This window comes from Bos javanicus, chromosome 13 (assembly GCF_032452875.1).
Source record: "Bos javanicus breed banteng chromosome 13, ARS-OSU_banteng_1.0, whole genome shotgun sequence".
In the NCBI taxonomy this organism is placed as follows: Eukaryota; Metazoa; Chordata; class Mammalia; order Artiodactyla; family Bovidae; genus Bos; species Bos javanicus.
This window is the reverse complement of record NC_083880.1, coordinates 1,868,335-1,890,596: the sequence shown is the minus strand read 5'-3', so window position 1 is coordinate 1,890,596 and position 22,262 is coordinate 1,868,335. Positions and strand designations below refer to the sequence as shown.

At 43.5% G+C, this 22,262-nt stretch overlaps 1 protein-coding gene across 5 annotated transcripts in view; it reads right to left on the bottom strand.

Moving 5' to 3' along the window:
* Positions 1 to 21,581, bottom strand: part of PLCB4 (phospholipase C beta 4) — a 482,736-nt gene extending 461,155 nt beyond the window's left edge. For 3 of the 5 annotated variants that reach the window (XM_061435583.1, XM_061435586.1, XM_061435590.1), the window contains exon 1: positions 21,264 to 21,350. The gene's annotated coding sequence lies outside the window, so the exon portion shown is untranslated. Of the gene's footprint in view, positions 1 to 21,263; positions 21,351 to 21,498 lie in introns of those variants that run through there. The other 2 variants (XM_061435584.1, XM_061435591.1) reach the window with 1 other exon arrangement.
* Positions 21,582 to 22,262: the final 681 nt, after the last annotated feature.

Genomic DNA, 22,262 nt, shown 5'->3' with positions numbered 1-22,262 from the left:
GATGCCCACAGGGCCGCCTTACAAACCACATGAAATTTAAGAGTAAGACAAAACTTGATAATTAATGTTAAAAAATTCATTGCTTAGCTACCAATTTTAGCAATAGCAGAATGCATACAAATCCAAAATAGGACATACAAAACCATGAAGTAAGAAAGAGAAGTAGAAAAACAGTATGTGGTCAATGTCCCCATCTTACACACTCATTTTAGGAGACACTTAAGAGCCTATTGTGCGTTAGCTACTCCACAAATCTGATTCTTAAATTGAGAATAATTTATGATCACTTGAAAATGCCAAAGGGCTGAAACTTAGTTTATTCAAATAAATTCAAGTGAATTCATGTGGTCACTGAAATTTCATGCACAGAAATGAAGGAGTGACTACATAATATTACCTTGAACCCATTCTATGCTCTAGTTATGTCAGGTCTGGGCAGAGTATTTTAAACAAAACATACCTAAATGACCAAATGTATGCATGATTTAAGAAAGGAGCACTGTATCCTGTTTTAAAAGCACCAAGTCCAGCAAAATAACATGCTGCACTGAGAGCTCCCACAATTTACTCCCCACAGAGGAGCGTTAGAGAAGCACCCAGCACCTCACGGGGGGGACCAAAACACTTCCTAGATCCCTGAAAGCTTAAGTTAGAAGTTAAAAGTCAGGAAAGAAGCAGCAAAGCACTTCTGTTTGGTTTAAAAAAACTTACCGCAGGACTGAGATTGATAGCAGAGAAATTCAATTAGTACACATTACTTATCAAATTATAAATTAGACAGTGATTCAAGTTCCTACCTATGGAAGATTTAGCATGATATAGTTCAACCCTAAAACATCTTAAAGAAGGATGAAATTCACACAGGAAAAATACATGGCTAGGTGGACAGACAGACAGACAGATAGACTAAAGGAAACAGATATGATTTATCTCACCCCTTCCTATAAACTAACTGACTTATGAAAGATCAGGGAAAGCAAAGACCCTGTTAACTCAGCCAAATCAAGACAAAAATCACCTTTTGAAATTAGGAATACATGTTCCAATACCAAAATTACTATTTTGAAATGATAAAAAGAACAGATGTGTTTTTTATCACTATTTTAATTTGACAGTTCTGTTTTCCTAAATATTATCAAGGTCATTTCTGTAAATAACTTATTTAACAGAATATGTGCTATATATTGTGCTAGGTGAATAAGCAAACAGAAAGAGGCAACCTCAGCCTGAGGAAGCTGTGCGGGGTGACGGGGTGGGGAGCAACCCCAGTCTAAGGAAGCTGTGCGGGGTGGTGGAGGGCGGGGGGAGGCAACCTCAGTCTAAGGAAGCTGTGCAGGGCGTTGTGGGGGGGTGTTGTAAGGCTGGGCACTGGAAGTTAAACAAGTAAACAGAGCACAGTGTCATGAGTGCTATGGAGACAGCGTTCATAAAGAAAGAAACAGTGGGGTAATTTGAATCATTTATATGATTTGGGTCTGTCATACTTTTATTTGTTTTGGTTTCTGTATCAGTGGGACTGCTTTCAGCTTCATGTAAAACAAACCCGACTATATTCATTTGCTAGGGCTGCCATAACAACAAAATATCAGACTAGGTGCCTTAAACAACAGAAATTTATTTTTTAACAGTTCTGAAGGCTGGAAGTCCAAGATTGAGAGTTGTTTTCTCGGAACGTTCCTTGGCGTGAAGGCAGCCACCTCCTTGCTGAGTCCTCACAAGGCCTTGACTCTCCAGGCAGGCACTTACCCCTGCCTTCTCTCCTGTGTCCTGATGTCTCTTCTTATAAGGACACAGTCAGATTGGATTAGGTCTAACAGCTTCATTTTAACCTTATTTATCTCTTTAAAGGCCTTATCTCCAAATACAGTCACATTTTGAGGTACCAAGGGGTGAGGCTTCAACCTATGAATTCTGGAGGGACACAGTTTAACCTGTAACAGCCATCAGAGTGACTTAACCAGAGTCACTTATTTTTCTCAGGTAACAAGAAATTCACAAGGAAGTTTGATCAAGGCTGGTAAAGCCACTCAAGGCATCCAGAAGCCGGGCATCTCCATTCCCTGTCCTGCCAGCCTCAGTGTACGGCTCTCATGGTCAAAACCACAAGGCAGAGGCTACAGGTGCCCAGGAAGGCAAAGAAAGAGCCAGAAGGAAGAAGCCTATCCCTCACTGGTCTGAACCAGGCGAGCCATTCCGTCTGCAGGGGAAGCCAAGGAGGGCAGTACATTTAAGTAAGCATACTGCTACCCTGAACCAAAATAATCAGCTCCATCAGGAAGCAGGGAGAGACAGCTGTGTCCCATGCACCCCACTGACGCACGGGACACCTCACTGATGCCTGTGACGCACACAGGTGTCACACAGACCTGGGCTGACCCAAGGCTGTCTGAACGCCAATCAACGTGTGACCGTGAATAAATAGTTTTCCAAGCATGGAGCGGTAGGAATGGTACCCACCCTGTGAAATCACTGAGAAAATGAAATACGGTTGCAGGAATCAGTCCAGGGCATACCACCTAAGCCCAAAGGACATTGAGTGTGAGGCCTGGTCTTTATGTGTCTTGGGGAATCACAAAATTCTAAAACATCACAGAGCCTTCCAGTCAAGACTCATAAACACCAAAGAACTATGTCCTTATTGTGTGACTTTCACGTATCCCAGTCCACAGCATAGCCAGAGAGCCTGCAGTCTCTGACTTTCATGTGTGTGTGTGTGCGCGTGTGTGTGTGCGCGCGTGTGGCTTCCTTTCTGATGGTCTTACACCTTCCATGTGAGTAGGAAGCACTGACTTACTAGCACTTGTGTTCCTTGCATGCTTTCAGGAATTTCTCTTGAGATATTCTAGACCAGAAACCTATTTAGCAGTGAGGTATACCTTCCAGGGAATTTATGCCTTGCCCTCTCCGACAAAGCTGGGAGAGCCTTATATGGAGGGGATGAAGAAGGAAAATGAAGTTGTGTGTGTGTGTGTGTGTGTGTGTGTGTGTGTGTGTATGATGACACACCTTAACTCCTATAACACAAGGTGTTTAGAAAATCTTTAAAGTAGATGAAAAAAGAGCACTACAATCCTATAAAAATGTCAATAACTACTAGTAAAAACAGCATGCTGCTGCTGCTGCTATGTCGCTTCAGTCGTGTCTGACTCTGTGCGACCCCATAGATGGCAGCCCACCAGGTTTCGCCGTCCCTGGGATTCTCCAGGCAAGAACACTGGAGTGGGTTGCCATTTCCTTCTCCAAAAAAACAGCATAAAAGTTAGAAATGGTTTCTACTGGGATTGGGGTGGGGTAACAGGAGTGTAGACTGGACAAGGGAGTATAGTTTTACTAAAGCCTTTTAGTATCAGAATATTTCAGACTTGCATGCAAATACTAGATAAAACTCAGGTATACATTATAACATCAAAATATATAACGATCAGTTCAGTCGTTCAGTTATGTCCAACTCTTTGCGACCCTATGGACTGCAGCATGCCAGGCCTCTCTGTCCATCACCACCTCCTGGAGCTTGTTCAAACTCAGGTCAATCGAGTTGGTGATGCCATCCAACCATCTCATCCTCTGTTATCCCCATGTTCTCCTGCCTTCAATCTTTCCCAGCATCAGGGTCTTTTCCACTGAATCAGTTCTTCACATCAGGTGGCCAAAGTATTGGAGTTTCAACTTCAGCACCAGTTCTTCCAATGAATATTCAGGACTGATCTCCTTTAGGATGGACTGGTTAGATCTCCTTGCAGTCCAAGGGACTCACAAGAGTCCTCTCCAACACCACAGTTCAAAAGCATCAATTCTTTGGCGCTCAGCTTTCTTTACACTCCAACTCTCATATCCATATATGACGACTCGAAAAAACCACAGCTTTAACTAGACAGATCTTTGTTGGCAAAGTAATGTCTCTGCTTTTCAATATGCTGTCTAGGTTGGTCATACCTTTTCTTCCAAGAAACAAGAATCTTTTCATTTCATGGCTGCAGTCACCATCTGCAGTGATTTTGAAGCCCAGAAAAATAAAGTCTGTCACTGTTTCCATTGTTTCCCCATCTATTTTCCATGAATTGATGGGACCAGATGCCATGATCCTAGTTTTTTGAATGTCGAGCTTTAAGCCAACTTTTTCACTCTCCTCTTTCACTTTCATCAAGAGGCTCTTTAGTTCTTCTTTGCTTTCTGCCATAAGTGTAGAATCATCTGCATATCTGAGGTTTTGATATTTCTCCTGGCAATTTTGATTTCAGCTTGTGCTTCATCCAGCCTGGAATTTCACACGATATACTCTGCATATAAGTTAAATAAGCAGGGTGACAATATACAGCCTTGAAGTACTCCTTGCCCGTTTTGGAACCAGCCTGTTGTTCCATGTCTAGTTTTAACTGTTGTTTCTTGACCTGCATATAGATTTTTCAGGAGGCAGGTCAGGTGGTCTGGTATTCCCATCTCTTGAAGAATTTTCCACAGTTTGTTGTGATCCACACAGTCAAGGGCTTTGGCATAGTCAATAAAGATTCTTCTTTTTCGATCATCCAACAGATGTTGGTAATTTGATCTCTGGTTCCTCTGCCTTTTCTAAATCCAGCTTGAATATCTGGAAGTTCGTGGTTCACGTACTGTTGAAGCCTCGGTTGGAGAATTTCGAGCATTACTTTGCTAGCATGTGAGATGAGTGCAATTGTGTGGTAGTTTGAACATTCTTTGGCATAGCCTTTCTTCGGGATTGAAATGAAGACTGACCTTTTACAGTCCTGTGGCCACTGCTGAGTTTTCCAAATTTGCTGGCATACTGAGTACAGCACTTTCACAGCATCATCTGTTAGGATTTGAAATAGCTCAAGTGGAATTCCATCACCTCCACTAGCTTTGTTCATAGTGATGCTTCCTAAGGCCCACTTGACTTCACCTTCCAGGATGTCTGGCTCTAGGCAAGTGATCACACCATCATGGTTATCTGGGTCATGAAGATCTTTTTTGAATAGTTCTTTTGTGTATTCTTGTCACCTCTTCTTAATATCTTCTGCTTCTGTTAGGTCCATACCATTTCTGTCCTTTATTGTGTCCATTTTTGCACGAAATGTTCCCTTGGTATCACTAATTGGTATAAATATATTTCAATTTTAAGCTTTTTAAGAGTGCTGGGAGAGGTTTGGTTTGGGGAAAAAGTAGAACATTTTCAGAGGTTTTAAAAATACATTTACTGCTCTGATTGAGGAGTGGGTTCCTTCTGCTTGTCACTCTTGATGTAAAACCTGTTGGTCTGTTGCGTTTACAAATTCAAGCTGAGAAAATAAAAACTAACATGTGACAGAATGGTACAGCAGAATTTGGTTCAAGCAGAGTCACTAACTTTCAGGGTAGGTATTAATACCCAAATCATCTGAGCTTTTAAATTTCTTTCTTTTCCTCTGGTAGCTGCACAAGAAATTTCTGGTGTGTTTCTTGTGACAGATAAGAGAGGAACTTTACCCAGTTACTTTGAAATTGTTTCAAAGGGAATGAAAAATGGACAGAATGAGGCCAGACTTAAGGTTCTCGGAGGGCCTCACAGGTCCAAAAAGACTCTAAATAAAAGGAAATACTATCTGTACTTCCAAACAGCTACTGTGAAAATTTCTCCCAGCAGCTGCAATCGCTAAACTACCATCCTTCTAAGTGTTGTTGTTCATGTAAATTTGAATAATCATATATCTAATGATTAACATTGGAGAAGGAAATGGCAACTCACTCCAGCACTCTTGCATGGAAAATTCCATGGATGGGGGAGCCTAATAGGCTACAGTCCATGGGGTCGCAAAGAGTTGGACACAACTGAGCAACTTCACTTTCTTTATTTCTACAGTTCCTTTTGGAGAAGGAAGTGGCAGCCCACTCCAGTGTTCTTCCCTGGAGAATGCCATGGACAGAGGGGCCTGGTGGGCTGTGGTCTATGCGGTTGCAGAGAGTCAGACACGACTGGGCAACTAACACACACACACAATGATTAACATGCTTAGCCAGCACTTTTCAACACAAAGGAAGCCAGATTTGCTAAATCATAAAAAGATGTCAATTGTGGAGAAGAAACCTCACAAATACTACTGACACCACCAGCTTGGGGAGTGGGGGTGACTCTCCTCCTCAGGAAGGGGAAAGTGTCCAAGTCACGCTCTGGTCAGACCCCAGCTGCAGTCCTGAGGCCTCGTGGCAGTGCAGTGCTTAAGACTCTGTCCTGCCAGTGCAGGGGGTGCAGGCGTGACCCCTGATCGGGGAACTCACATCCCGTATGCCACACAGTGCCGCCAAATTTCTTTTTAAAATACAGAAAAAAAACAAACCAAAAAAAACCCCAATGTCCTGAATAAAAAGTTCCCTCCTGATTTGGGAACTTTGGAAGACGCTCTCCTAAAAACAAGATTCAGCAGGATATTTTCCTTCAATTAAGTAATGCTCTCTGGCTTTCTCTCTTTGGCACTAATACATTCACACGTCATTTGGATAATAAAGTGCTACAATAAATACAAAGCATTTAAGATTACCAAGAGTCCCACTTTATAAAAATAATTTGATTAAATAAATGTTTTTTTCCTCAAAATTTCCAGCAAAGTTTGAAATAAGGAAACTTTTCTGATTCATGGTCTAACACACTATAAGCATAACTTGAACCAACTATAAAATGAACATAAAATGAACAAACTATAGTTTATACCCATCAGGAGTAAGTGATAAACTATCTTCAGAGAAATGTCTCCTCTGGTTCTAGTATACCAAGAAATTAAAATATCCAAATCTGTTAGCAGAAATCACGGATGTAGACTTTTCAAGTTACTGATCATCTTTCCAAATGAATTGTTGTCCTATTTCTCAGCAACCAGTGTAAACAATAATGGAATGTGCTTACCTTCTGTAATAAGTCTGCAGAAAACTTCAATTTATTAAATGTGGCACCTCTTCTGCTTATTCATCAGATGGCTTTCCTAACCCTGTCCAATCTGCAGACTTTGCAATAATAGCATTTTGTTATTCATTCACTGAAGAGTCTCTGATTTAGTTTCTAATACACAAGATTCTTCCCTTCCTCAAGAAAGTCTTGCTGTGGCTAAAATGTGCAAACCATTCAACGGGAGGACTGAGGACGGGGCCCTGGACCTAGAGCTGAAATCAAGGAACGCTTTGCAGAAGAGATGGCAGCCTTGTGAGGTGTGTAAAGGCCTGTAGAATTCACCAGTTGAAGGAAGGGGTTTAACTGTAACGTGAGCACAAACACCACGGCCAAAGACTTCACGTTCTTAGGATCTTCATCTAGCTCAGTACTATTGACCCAAATAAAAGTCTTAAATTTCACTGCAGAGGTTTAGCTATGGATGGCTTGTGTTTGGCAAATTAGGGAAATAAAGTTAAGTCCTGAAAGCAACAGAGTACTGTTAAAGCATTTTAAAAGTAATCCTATAATAAGATTTACTGTGTGCGAATGACTTTAGCTGAGTACAGGGAGTGGAGTAAAGGGGCAAAAATGTAAACTTATAAAGTAGCTATTTATTTGACTCTCTTCCAGTGAACTGCAAACCCTGGAGGGCAGGAGCTGCAACTCATGCACTGTTGCAGTGCGTGCGTGCATGCTAAGTTGCTTCAGTGGTGACCGACTATGTGACCCTATGGACTGTAGCCCACCAGACTCCTCTGTTCACGGGGATTCTCCAGGCAAGAACACTGGAGTGGGCTGCCATGCCCTCCTCCAGACGCTGTAACAGTATGTGATACTCATTCAATAGCTAATAGAAAACATGAAAGATTGAATGAATAAGAGATAGGGCAATAGGGAACCTGATTAAAGGGTTATTGGAACAACTAGGCATGAACACTCAGGATATAAACTTAGGCGGTGTCAATAGGAAAGGAGGAGTGGGCAGAAATGATCATCTCAAATGACTGGCACCTGCTGGTCTCACAAAGATTCAGAACTTGAGATGAGGTGTAAGTCTGGAGTGAAGTTGAGGACTTCTGTTTGGGGCACAGTGATGTGAAAGCAGCCACAAGACTTCAACATCAAGATCTCCAGCAGACAATGGGATATAAGTGGAGCTCAGACAAGAAGTCAGGGATATGGGAGTCATTAGTGAATAACTCGGAGAAGGCAATGGCACCCCACTCCAGTACTCTTGCCTGGAAAATCCCATGGACGGAGGAGCCTGTTAGGCTGCAATCCATGGGGTCGCTAAGAGTTGGACACAACTGAGCGACTTCCATTTCACTTTTCACTTTCATGCATTGGAGAAGGACATGGCAACCCACTCCAGTGTTCTTGCCTGGAGAATCCCAGGGACGGGGGAGCCTGGTGGGCTGCCGTCTATGGGGTCGCACAGAGTCGGACACGACTGAAGTGACTTAGCATAGCATAGCATAGTGAATAACTGGTTGTAAAAAAGAAAAAGTAAAAATGGATGAGTTATCGCATACAGAAAGAGTCTGTACAGTGATAAGAGTCGAGAGCAATGCAGAGAGCTCCAGAGAAGACCATTTTAAGGGCAGGGGATGGTTGGAGAGATGATCAAGAAGACCTGCCTCTAATACATGGCCAAGCAAGGCCTGGAAATCGGGACTTGAGGAGTCTACAGGGTAAAGCAAAGAGAAACTCATCTAGTGCAGCTTCTCCAGAGAGAAGGGATGTGCCTTCCGCAGAGTCACCAAGCGGGGAATTTGCAAACCAGCAGCTGCTGAAAGCTACTGACTTGGTTTCTCACACCATCACACGTGGAGGGAAGCAGAAGTGAACCTGACATTCCTTCTAGCACTCGGATTTTACGATTCTAATCAATTCACTGCTTGTTCATTGAGGACAAATACACAAACTAACACAGCCCAGAGCCATCTTCACCTTTTCAAACAACAGTTCCAAGAAAACGAGGGAACAAATGAGCCTGAAGTCTCAGAGTCTTACAGCCACGCTGAACAAATGGGAAAATACAGCTTGTTCGTTGCTCCTCGGTGATGCTAATGATTCAGTTAAGTTGACTTCTTTGAAGGAAAATTACTGTTAATAACCTTAATTTCCTTCTTGTCTTTTTCCCCAGGTACCTGACATTTTTAGATAAAATATTTTCATAAAATATTAAAAGCAAAGGAATTACATCTTAGGTATCCAACTCCATGTTATTTGTGGACTTCATGAATCCCTTCTGTGTCTCCTGCCTATAGCCTACACTTTTCAGACACTTTTCAGATAAACACATAAAGTTTCCCATTGTGCTCATTTCCCAAGAAACACAAGCCATTCCAAATGAACTTTAAAAAAAAAAAAATGCTATTTTTAACTGTTACTCTAAGGCCCACCGTGTATCTTAGTGGTATCTGCCATGTGACGTTTCAGAACATTCCTGACTTCTATTTACATCTAGTCATTGTGGCTGATTTTCTTTTCTTTGGCCACAAAGCCAGACCACGGGCCTTCCAACCTGGTGGAACCTCCAGATGAGCAGGTGTGTAGAAGGTGCAGTCTGCCTGCCCAGACCACTGGCCTTCCTTGTCACCCGTCTCTCCCCTCTTGCCCTTTGGGGTCCATCTGCACCAGCCAGCCGGCTGATGGAAGGCTCCAGCCGGAGGTCCGAGGGCAGGAGGAGAGTGATGCAGGCATTTATTCCCCGGCCTTCTCCCTGCAGGGACATGACAGGTCCTCTACCGCAGGACGCAGCTCCTGGAGAACAGTCCCTCTTGCCCTTCACTTGGAGCAGGCAAGCTCCCCACAGTGCTAAGTCCCTCTGTGGCTCTCACTCTGGTGTGGCTGTGTTCCCTACACCTGCCCACACCTTCTAAAGGCATGGGCCTCCCATACCCTTACGAAGCCTTCCTCAAAGGACCCAGTCCACACGTTCCATCTGTTCCCCAGCAGGCCCCGATGACACAAGGTTAAAGAGGGGCCAGGAGGGGCCCTCCACTGTGACTGCCACAGGTACTATTAAAGGAAACCGTCTGTGAACTTAAAATGCTGTAACGTTTCCAGAAGCAAAATCTAGTACAGACTTTCCTGAACACCCAAGGTTTTAATGCCAAGGAAATATAATTGAATCCTACCATGTTTCTACAATTCATTGCATGCTATAAAAATAAACATGCAGAAAGCATGCAATCAGAATCCCAATGTCATTGCCAACCTCACCAGAATTTTTCTTAAAAATGGGTATCTAGAGAAACAGACAAAAAAAAAAAAACCAATAATTTCATTTCCTGCTATTTATCTACATCAAGATTTACTTACCTTGATAATATGATACTTGAGGATGATGCCAATCTTTTAAGGGATGTCATAAAATTCTAAATATCAACAGATAATTCACTTCATAGCATTGAAAACAACTATAATTACTGAAGTTAAAACTTCTCAAAAAACTTGAGAATCAGTGACCTAGATTTTCTGTATTTTTCCCAATCTCTCTCTAAATAAAAATGCAGTGTAGCTTTTAACTTATATGGTCCTCTGTCTATATATTATTCCCAAATACCATGGAAATTAAGTTCAGGTATCTATTAAATAATAAAACTCAATAAAATAATTTATCTCTGAATCTTGTAATTCTAGAATTAGAAAGCAAAAGGTAAAAAATATTCTTAAATAATTAAGTATTTGAAAGTCTAAAGATATAAATACACCTGGATAGAATTTTTAGCAATGAAACTAATTCCATTTTCCCAAGTCAATGTCAATCTTTGCTGGCTGTGCAGTATCTCACTTTTTTGACTGTACATTCAAGGGTGTTTATGATAGGTCCTGGATCTGAAGAATCTAAAGTTTTACAGCCAATCAAATTGATCAGAACATAGATTTTCAACTCAGATTCTACGCAAACTTTCTCTTTACTAACAAGTTTTTAAATTGGCTGCTTGTTGCTGTCGTTTAGTCACTAAACAGGCAAGAATACTGTAGTGAATTGCCATTTCCTTCTCCAGAGGATATTCCCAACCCAGGAATTGAACCCATGTCTCCTGTACTGAAGGCAGATTCTTTACCGCTGAGCCACCAATTGTTGAAGTCCCTAAATCGTATCTCTTTTGTGATCCCATGGACTGTAGCCCACTGGGCTTCTCTGTCCAAGGATTTCCTAGGCAAGAATGCTGGAATAGACTGCCATTTCCCTTCTCGAGGGGACCTTCTTGATCCAGGGATTAAACCTGCATCTCCTGCACTGGAAGACAGATACTGCACCAGTGAGCCACCAGAGAAGTCCTTAAATTGACCTATGAATTGGTAAATTCTTTTCTGATTATTATATTTTCAACAAGTTTAAGGACATAGACTACTTCTAAAGTCCTTTCCTGGTATACTGTATATAACTGAGGTCTACTGAACTACTAAAGCAATGAAATGATATTGCTTTAGTTAGAGACCATAGTCATAATGTGAGGGCACACAAGATAGAAATTCCATGGGGACCTTCCTTGAAGGCAATGCAACAGTGCACTCTCAAAATGTAAACATGCATACCCTTTGGGCCAAATACTTAGTGACTCAACAGCAACAACCGACAAGAAATTCTAGCACACATGCATGAAGACACAGGCACAAAGATCTTCACTTTTTCAGTTTGCAACAGTGAGAACAGGAGAATGGTTAAATAAAACATGGTACTTCATAATTCATTGATGGTACTACCAGAGTTTACGTAATGTTAGAAAGAAAAAATAAAACTAGTATACTGATATGAAACGATCACCACAATGAACACTTAAGTGGCAAGTAAGCAAGTTGTAGAAAAACTTACACATCATGATCCAGTTTAAAAGCATGTGTATGTACTTATATGGAGAAGGCAATGGCACCTCACTCCAGTACTCTTGCCTGGAAAATCCCATGGACGGACGAGCCTGGAAGGCTGCAGTCCATGTGGTCGCTGAGGGTCGGGGACACGACTGAGAGACTTCACTTTCACTTTTCACTTTCATGCATTGGAGAAGGAAATAGCAACCCACTCCAGTGTTCTTGTCTGGAGAATCCCAGGGACGGGGGAGCCTGGTGGGCTGCCGTCTATGGGGTCGCACAGAGTCGGACATGACTGAAGTGACTTAGCAGTAGCAGTATATACTTATATATGCACATATATATATATATATATGCACAGAAAAAGGAGAGGAGAGAGATGCTCTAAGCTGCTGCCAATAGTTATATCTGGGTATGTGTATAGGTGGGAGAGGGTATTTTATATTTTGTTTCTGCATTTCCTTTCTGCAATATCACTTCAACTGGAACATGTTAATGTATCACATCCATCATTTTAAAAGCCAATGAAAACCAAAAATTAAAAGAAATTCTAAGAGGGGCTTTAGTGATTGATCCAGTGATGGCGCATTAGCAGATGTCCTAGTTCAAAGAACTTCCTTCTCATCCGATCCAATGGAATTCCTCCTTTAAGACCCAAAAGGAAGATGAGAGCTATTACGTAGATTGCATGTTGAAATTCTGTGACGTGCAGAAACAGGTCTTCATTCTGCGCATCCAGGACAAACCCAACACCACCCAGCAGCTGCTGCTGCTGCCAAGTCACTTCAGTCATGTCCGACTCTGTGCGACCCCATAGACAGCAGCCCACCAGGCTCCCCTGTCCCTGGGATTCTCCAGGCAAGAACACTGGAGTGGGTTGCCATTTCCTTCTCCAATGCATGAAAGTGAAAAGTGAAAGTGAAGTCGCTCAGTCGTGTCCGACTCTTCGGACCCCATGGACTGCAGCCCACCAGGCTCGTCCGTCCATGGGATTTTCCAGGCAAGAGTACTGGAGTGGGGTGCCATTGCAGGCAGACACATTTGTGACTGGTTAGAGTTCAGATCAGTGATGCAGGCAAGAGACCTCCATGTCCCCATGGATGAAGTCCCCACTTCTGCACTAAATGGTTCTTATTTTCAAGGAGTCCCATGAAGTAGGAGAGAAAGCCATGTCCTGCCTCCCACAACCCTGAAGACTTGCTAACATCTTAGAAAAATGAGCAAGGGGAAAAACACGGAAGAAATTCAGAATCCAAAACGAATGTCCACTAGAAATAAATGGCTATAACCACCTTTGTAAGAAATTCAATCACAGGGAAAAAGCACAAATAAAGAAGGAACCATGCTCACTTAATAAAGACTCTAGTTCACAGGGCTGACAAAAGGCTGGAAGCGGGAGCTCAGACAGCCATTTTGCCTTTTTGCATTTCTTTTTCTTGAGGATGGTCTTGATCACCGCCTCCTGTACACTGTCACGAACCTCCATCCACAGTTCTTCAGGCACTCTATCAGATCTAATCCCTTGAATCTATTTTTCACTTCCCCTGTATAATTGTAAGGGATTTGATTTAGGTCATACCTGAATGGCTTCCCTGGTGGCTCAGACAGTAAAGCGTCTGTCTACAACGTGGGAGACCAGGGTTCGATCCCTGGGTTAGGAAGATCCCCTGGAGAAGGAAATGGCAATCCACTCCAGTACTATTGCCTGGAAAATCCCATGGACAGAGGAGCCTGGTAGGCTACCATCCATGGGGTCACAAAGAATCGGACATGACCGAGCGATTTCACTTTCATTTTCACTTTTATACCTGAATGGTCTAGTGGTTTTCCCTGGATCATATGGTGGTTTAATTTCTAGTTTTGTTTGGCCACCCAACAAGCTGACATGTTCATTTTTACTTTAATTATTTCTAAAGGTTTTGTAATTATATTTCGAGCTTAAAAGAAATCTGGATTTCATGCTTCCCCTGAAAACAGAGAGGTGCTGGCAACCATGAGCCCCATACCTGCCTGGCAGAAATCAGGGAAGGCCAGGGCAGAGCTCCTGACACATGTGCACCCCACCACCACCGTCTAAGAGCATAAGCTTGCCCCGGGCAGCCCCGTGATGCTCACCTAGCCCTCAGAGGAATCAGAGTGGGTCATATCTGCTTGAAACCTGAGGAACCTCACCCAGGAAAAGCCGGTCCTTCAGAAAACTAAATTAACTTTTAGGCTACCCTACAGCAGCATTTGGTAACATCCCTCTCAGATTTCCAGCCCATATATCAACTTCCTATTTCAATTCCACGGTCACAGTCACAGCAGGGTTGCCAGAAGCTTCTCTGTCATACCTCAACCTGGTCCCGTAAAATAGTGTTCACAAAATTTGTTATTGTAGCAAACCTTTCAGCCACATGTACTTGCATGGCAGGTAACACAGCACAGCAGTTAGAAGTTTGAGTTCTGGTGTCAGTCTGCCTGGGTTTGACTTCCCATCTCTAACTTCCTGAAGTAAATAACTCTCAGCTTCACTTTCCCCACATGTAAAACAGATACTTTTAGGAGCTTCCATAAAAAGCTGTGGGGAGGGTTAAATTAAGTGGCATTTTTGGGGACTTCCCTATCGATCCAGCAATCAACACTTCGCCTTCTAATGCAGGGCATGCGGGCTTGATCCCTGGTTAGGGAGCTAAGTAAGAGTGCACCTGCCTGGCAGCCAAAAGGCCAAGAAAACAAAACAGAAACAATATTGTAACAAATTCAATAAAGAATTTTATTTTTTTTAAGCGGCACATTTTTAATGTTCAATCAACATCTGTGGTTTTGTTACTGTTGCCATCAGTGTTCCTGACTCTGAAGCCCATGGGGAAGCAGAAGTCACACAGTCCCCCTAAAACCCCACAGATCTCCAGATTATCGTGGTGGATGCCTCGCTCCTCCCAGGCCTCACTGGCTTCACAGTCTTTCTTCAAAGCCTGGCTGGGAGATGCAGATGCCCTGGGGGTCGCGTACTGCTCACAGAGTTCTATTTCAAAGCCCACAGGTCACAGAACGTCAAGGAGGGTAGGGCTGAGTTACTGTGAGGCCCCTCTGTCCAACTGCAGTGGCGGGATTAGGTAGACCCAGAGGAAGACTTGGCATTCACACAGTGGCCCTAAAAGGTGACCCGAACTTCCTCACTAGCAGACGGGGCAGGATGAGTGTCCCTTACCAGAAGTTTTACACGAACTAGCACAGCCTGCTTTGCATGGATAAGTCACTGGCATTTGCCTCAGGGGAGGAGGAGAATGCAGGAGTGAGGAGGAATACTAGCAGTGTTAACAGAAAAAGCACCAAGAGCTGTTGCAGCAAAAGGAGCAGTAACACAACACCCAACATCATCCAAGCTGCACAGCCACGTATTTTTGCCCTATAAGCGATTCTCCTCATTTACAGACGTGGCCACGGAGGCTCAGAGTGAACGCTAAGTGTCACAGAGTTCACACATGTCATACATAGTCTGGATCTGAGCGCAGGCCCACCTGATTCCAACACTTCAAAGTCACAGAAACTTCACACTGTTGAAAGTAAATGAAGTACAAAGGAAAACAATTATATGTAAGTATATTTATCAAAGGGCTTCCCAGGTGGTGCTAGTGCTAAAGAACTTGCCTGCCAATGCAGGAGACATAAAAGATGCAGGTTCAATCCCTGGGTGGGGAAGATTCCCTGGAGGAGGGCATGGCAACACACTCCAGTATTCTTGTCTGGAGAATCCCATGGACACAGGAGCCTGGAGGGCTACAGTCCATGGGGTCTCAAGGAGTTAGACATGACTGAAGTGACTTAGCACACACATACTTATCAAAAAATATTTTAAAGGCTCACATAGTATGTGCTTCCTTTTCAATCCATTAAATGCCAAGACTCATCGAAGGCTCCAATAGCTGCCTTAACTGTCAACTGGAAGAAAGTGAAAATAAAGATGTATTTGCAAGCTCATCCACCACAGGGTGTCCTGCAATGAAGAGCTCCAGTCCTGGGAGAGACAGCAAGATGCCAAGTGTGACTCCACCGGCCTGTGACCTGCTCTCTCCAGACGAGCTGCTCACAATTAAGTTTCCTGAATGACTGTCTTCCTCCTGTTTTGAGCAAATGGCTACTTCGTTCACATCAGGGAGCCGACAACCTCCTCTAATTGTTCAGGAGGAGAAGAACCTTTAAGAAGGGCAATGTATCATAAAGCAGTGATCTGCATGCCCCCAGGGTGGCTCGGTGGCCAGAGGTGAAATTTCAAAGGATCCAGGCCCTGAAGGAGACTCAAGGGGATAAGATAACACTATCTTACAGTCACATGGTACACAACCTTCTCAGGTTTTCCAGGCAGTAGGCAAAGGGGTGTGCAGAGAAAATCATCTTCTGATTGATGTCCCTTTCATCTACTTTGATTCCAAAAAGAAAAGGAAAGAAAAAATAGATGGGAGTTCACACAGAGAAAATAAAACCTCTACTGGCCCTTCATCCTCTGGAATATAAGAATCTCCCAGCTGATACATAAAAAGTCTCAAGACTGCTTTCATCCACTCTGTGAACTTGATTTACACCTTCAGCATCACAAAAGTATCCAAAGAGATGAGCTTCTAACCAGAGTTTTGGAAAGTGGGATTTAGGGGGGTGGGCAGGGGGAGAGGGACGTCGTTGTTCAACTGATCAAAATGGGGTGATTTTTACAAACAGGCTTCAAACTCCTCACTCATCTACTTAGTGATGCATTTTCACCCAGCTCACCTTCTCCGTGGGGTGAAGTAAACCCATTTATATATCTGAAGAACTATAGAAGCCCAGCCTCTGAATGTGCCAAAATCTGTATCATTCTAAGTGTCAACTCAAATTGGCACTTGCCAAGAGTATTGCCAAGGACTGAACAATAAAGGGATTTGCCATCTGCCTCTAGGGAGATTGACCCCTGTGCTGCTATAGCTACTGACATTCTACAGCCTCTGAGGAGTTCAGGGTGGAGTAAGGCACTCTGTGCTCCAGGAAATCTGTGACATAGGTCTTTAGGATGGTCTTAGGAACAGATTTTATGATCTCAATCCTTGAATTTCCTCGTTTCTAGAGATTCACTAAATCCCTTCATGGTGACATCAGATCCTCATGACTAGCAAAAAAAACTTTTTATAAAATGAGTGCCTCATGGTATTGAACACCCCCTTCACCAAAACCTTATATAATGACCTTCCCTCACTGCCACTTTGGAGCAGGCTCTCAGAGTATCTGAGGTGCTGCCTCCCGTCCTACGGTCGTCATTTTGCCCCAAATATAACTTAACTCGCAACTCTCAAGTTGTTCAATTTTTAGTTGACATAAGACGTGTTGACTTAAAAAACAATCAGAACCTAAAAGTTGAGAGTTCTTTTATACAGTGGGAATTTTTATTTATCCCTTCAGCCAGGGATACAGCAGCATCTTAAGTGTTTTTGTCAATTCCTTGGAAGAAAAGCCATGACCAACATAGACAGCATATTAAAAAGCAGAGACATTACTTTGCCAACTAACGCCCATCTAGTTGAAGCTACGGTTTTTCCAGTAGTCATGTATGGATGTGAGAGTTGGACTATAAAGAAAGCTGAGCGCCGAAGAATTGATGCTTTTGAACTGTGGTGTTGGAGAAGACTCTTGAGAGTGCCTTGGACTGCAAGGAGATCCAACCAGTCCATCCTACAGGAAATCAGTCCAAATATTCATTGGAAGGACTGATGTTGAAGCTGAAACTCCAATACTTTGGCCACCTGATGTGAAGAACTGACTCATTGGAAAAGATCCTGATGCTGAGAAAGACTGAAGGCAGGAGGAGAAGGGGATGGCAGAGGATGAGATGATTGGGTGGCATCACCAACTCAATGGACATGAGTCTGAGTAAATTCCGGGAGTTGGTAAAGGACAGGAAGCCTGGCATGCTGCAATCCATGGGGTTGTAAAGAGTCAAACAAGACTGAGCAACTGAACTGAGCTGAAAGAAAACCAGATATCTCAGGTTAAGGAATTTAGCAATTGTCTACTTCAGAAATAAGTCTGGGCTTACTGAAATCATTCCTTTCATATGCGTCTCGGCTTTCTGGGGCCAATATCCTGTATTTTCCACATCCTGAGTTCCTCAGGGCTCCCCTATTGGGAGTGACTGCAGCCTAATGGCTACTGATCACAGGGATTCTTCTTCCTGAGTGCCCTGGAAGCTGGAATCACTGAGGACTGTGGCATCCTTGTTTATTGATATGGCAGGAAATATTCCAATCCTCAGGCACAACTAGATAAGTAATATTACACCTTGAGGAAGTAGTTCTACTTTCAAGGAGAAGGCTTGATCAAAGAGAAACTATGAAACAGAAAAATAAATATTAAGGAATGAAATATAATATAATAATAAAAATATAATAATAATATAATATAATATATATTATATTATATAAATATAATATAATGAAATATAATATAATAAATATAATATAATCGCACACAGGGCGATTATAGTTCCTGAATAGTACAGAGAAATAGAAAAATGCAGCGTGGACAGTACTGAGAATTGGACAGTATCCTCACAGACAGTAAAGCCACAGAGACTTGACGATGAAGACAGGTATTGATTTTCTCATAGGTAGGTAAGTCTTTCTGACAGACACTAAAAAGGCCCACAAGTTCACATTATAAGGGGAAAAGCAACCATTTTAGAAACTTCAGTCTGGACATGAAATACCAACTGTGATCATTAAAGCATCTCCACTAGTCCTTGACCTCATTCTGCATATCAAACACACAAGTTCTTGGTTTTACAGGACTCACTGTGATAGACGACAGCTTATTAAAAACCTGTGCCCTTCGTGCTAATAAACATGTTGTTTCATCCGTACTTTACAACTGGTCAAAAACAAAGAAAATTGAGTCATGATCTGCTCAATAAGCTTAAATACTTGAGCTTACTGTTAAAGACATTTGTGGAGAATATGCAAAATACATAACCTTTCTTTCCTGTGACTATATTACATAAGAACTGTGACCACAAAGATAAATTTTCTTCACAACATAAGGTTTTTAAAGCAAAAAACAACCTTGGCACCTAATTACTAATGTATATATTTTTTTAAGTCCACGGATATAATTAATAGAATGAATGAATTTGATAATTTAAGCTTGCCAGCTACACCTGAAAGTTTGGGGAAGAAAATGCAGATGCTAAACCCAGAAACAGGCTTATTGATCACATCTTTTCACAAATTGGCATGCCATGTGATGGGTTCAAGGAAAATATCAGTGCTAAAGCTCAATTTTACCTCAATTTTAACTTGCAAGGTGGGTTAGAGCTGAATATTAGTCAAGCCTCAGTCATTGTATCAATTCTTAATAAATCAAACCCCAAAGTGGATTTTGGTAGTATCCTAAGAAAATACCATATTCATTTGGATTGCCAAATGTAACTGTCCCACGTTGCTAAAATCAGCGGTACGCACTAATCTAAAGGTGTTGGATTTGCTCTTTAAGAAAGACAAAACAGGAGGGCCGCGACACTGGCTAAATCCCCACTTGGGGGATGAAACATTTCAAAGAGGTGATACAGATTTAAAAATCCATTTCTGCAAAATCATTCTGGTAACCCTGAATATTTTTTAAACTTTCCTGTTTCACCATCTCATAAGGCAAAAACACAGCTTCTTAAGATTCCAGGGCACAGAAGTAGTTTAACATCAATCACATTGTTCAGGCACACCAATATAAAACTTGCAAAAGAGTATTTTAGAACAAAGCTCTCTGTGTGGGTGTGCATTTGCAAAATAAAGGTAGCATTATCCTGACACATATTCATGTATACCCAGTGATCAAATAGAGTCTTGGAAATTTTGTTTTGACAGTTACTTGTAGAATAGCATTTTCACTGATTAATTCAGAGCTAGGTAGTGATATCATCAAAGCTAAATCAAAACTAAGTTGGAATGGTTGAGTAATAATGCAATTAGAGGAAAATGTAATTCATAATCGAATATGAGGTACCTTCACATATGTTACAATACATTTCATGCAAAGGGTTACCACTTACAGCAGCAAGTCTCATGTCCATAAAAATGCCAATTCAAAAACAAATGTTATTCTCTTTAAAAAGTGAATTTTTATGAAAATAGGTGTTCTCCCAAGATGGCATCATTTTTTAAACGTCAAAAGGAAGATAACATAATAGATTAAAACACTAGCTGAAAAATATGCAAGACTGTCCTATCAAAACACAACATTTTAGATTACATAACACGGATAAGGCAGATTAAATCACATGGCCCTGCCCAGATAAATTTTTGTTCTTCTACCTGATTTCAATAACTTAGGCCACTGAAGTTTAAAGCAAACAAAATATTCGGTTCTTGTTTCAAGCATATATTTTTGAATATATATGAGTCTCGAAAAGAGTCTCGAAAAAACTAGATGGATAAAGTTAAGATTTTACACACACATACAGATAAAATATGACTTTTTATGAAGAACATGGTTCCTCAGACACTTTGTTAACTGCCCAGGTAAAGTCACCAGTTGCTTCTACTGGTCAGTTTATGAATCTGATTTCTCTTTAAAGGGGAAACTTTATCTCTGTATTAGATATTATACAGCTAAAGTCTGAATGGCATTATTGCCAACGAAATAATTATTTAAATATAATTAAACAGAATTATTAGATTATCTCTACACACCCATAACTTAATTTACAGGCCACCTTGTATCACATTTTCTGTAAAAATCCATGGATCTTTCATGGATGTTTTGGCCAAAATTAAATTTCAAACATGTGCTTTAGAACAAGAAGTAGAATCACCTCAAAAGTTTTAGAGAAAAAGTCAGACATCTCTCAAACACATGCACATTTATGAAACTATAATGTGCATTTGCATTTTTCTCCAAAAAGAAAAAATGACAGTTTTATGATTCTAGATAAAGTTGCACTGAAACACACTGGGAAACTGAAGGATTCAGTATTTTCATACTTCCGTAACAGAACTGCCTACAAAGTCCACAGGGAGAACAGTACTACGTAGGGTCTAATCAGTTAAGAAAAAGGCAACTTTAAAATTCTGAAGACACTTTTAGTCTCCATCTTTTGTATTATCTTAGGAAGCTGGAACACTGCCCCCAAGGAGTGCCGCCCTATCAGTGCTGTTTTAAGTGGAAATGGTCAGTCATACCTATTATTTCCCCAGAAGAGGTAAGGCAAGCCACACGCATACACATTTACATGCGTTGCACCGTGCCAACTATTTCCAACCGAAATAATCATATACACGTCGAGCCGAGCTATTTCCAGCCAGAAGCAGCGAATGTCTGGATAGAGTCTAAGGAAACCCAGCAGGCGATGACTGCAGAGGGAGGGGCGGCCGCGCGGACCCCCAGCTCTCGCGCGCGCCGGGCGGCCGGCACCGCACCGGCTCCGGGGCAGGGCATCTGGGTGCGCGCGCGCGCGTCCGGGACGCACCCGCCGGGAACAAACAAGCCCCGCGGGCCCAGGCGGGCGGGAGCATCCTCGGGCGGGACTCGGAAAGCCTTCTCCTACCTGTCACTTTGCCCGGAGCTGCTGCCGGAGATGCGGCCGCGGCCGCCGCCTGGAGACCCAGTGGGTGCGCGCGCGAGTGTGCGCGCGTGTGTGTGTGAGCTCCTGTGTGCGGTGCGGCTCACTAGCTGCTCCCCGCGTCACCAGCCCCTCCACCCCGGACCGCGCCGGCCGGCGAGCCCGCCCCTCGCCCGCCCCGCCCCCGCCCCTGCCCCTGCCTCCCCGGAGCGGTCCTCACCTCCATGAGGGGCCCGGGTCTCAGCGGGCGCCCCCGGCCAAGCCGCCGGGCCGTGCCGGCCTGCTGCGCCCGTCCGCCGGCTCGGCGCGCCCCGGCCCCGGGCCCCGCCGCCCCTAGCGGCCGGCCGCTTTCTCCTGGCTCAGCCCCCGAGTCTCCCTCTACGTCCTCGCCTCCCGGCTCCGGATCCCGAGCCGTCGCCTCGCAGCCCCAACCTGCCCGGGCTACGGAGCATGCCCAGTGCGGCGCGCCCGGCCGGCTGGGGGTGGGCAGGGGCCGGGCCGGCCGCGATCCCGCGGGGCAGGGAGGGGGCCGGCGGGCGCGGGGCGCCCTTGCGCTGGGGGCCTGGGGCCGGCCCGGTGGAGGGCTTCGCCCGGAAACGGTGGGTGGGGCGTCCGGGAAGCCGCCCCGCGGGGGACTCTGCGGGGTCTCCCCGGTCGCCCCCGGTGCTCCCGGCGCCGCCAGGCAGGCCTGGTGCCGGGTCGAGGGGCACCCAGGGTGGCGCCTCCCGAGCAGCACCTGTGAGGAGTGGGGGGCATCCTGGAGGGAGACGGGCCGTGAGCCCGGGCCGGGGGTAGGAGGTTAAAAGAGGGGAGAGGGATCAGATCCGGCAACAGCTAACGACCCACAGTTGTTGGCGGGGGTAGGGGTGTTTGTTTGTTTATATTTTGTTTAAGAAACACCTCAGGAGCGTACAATGCTTCAGGCACTGTCCTAAACGCTTTTTATTCCTGGAATCCTTGAAACAATCTTCCAAAGCAAATACT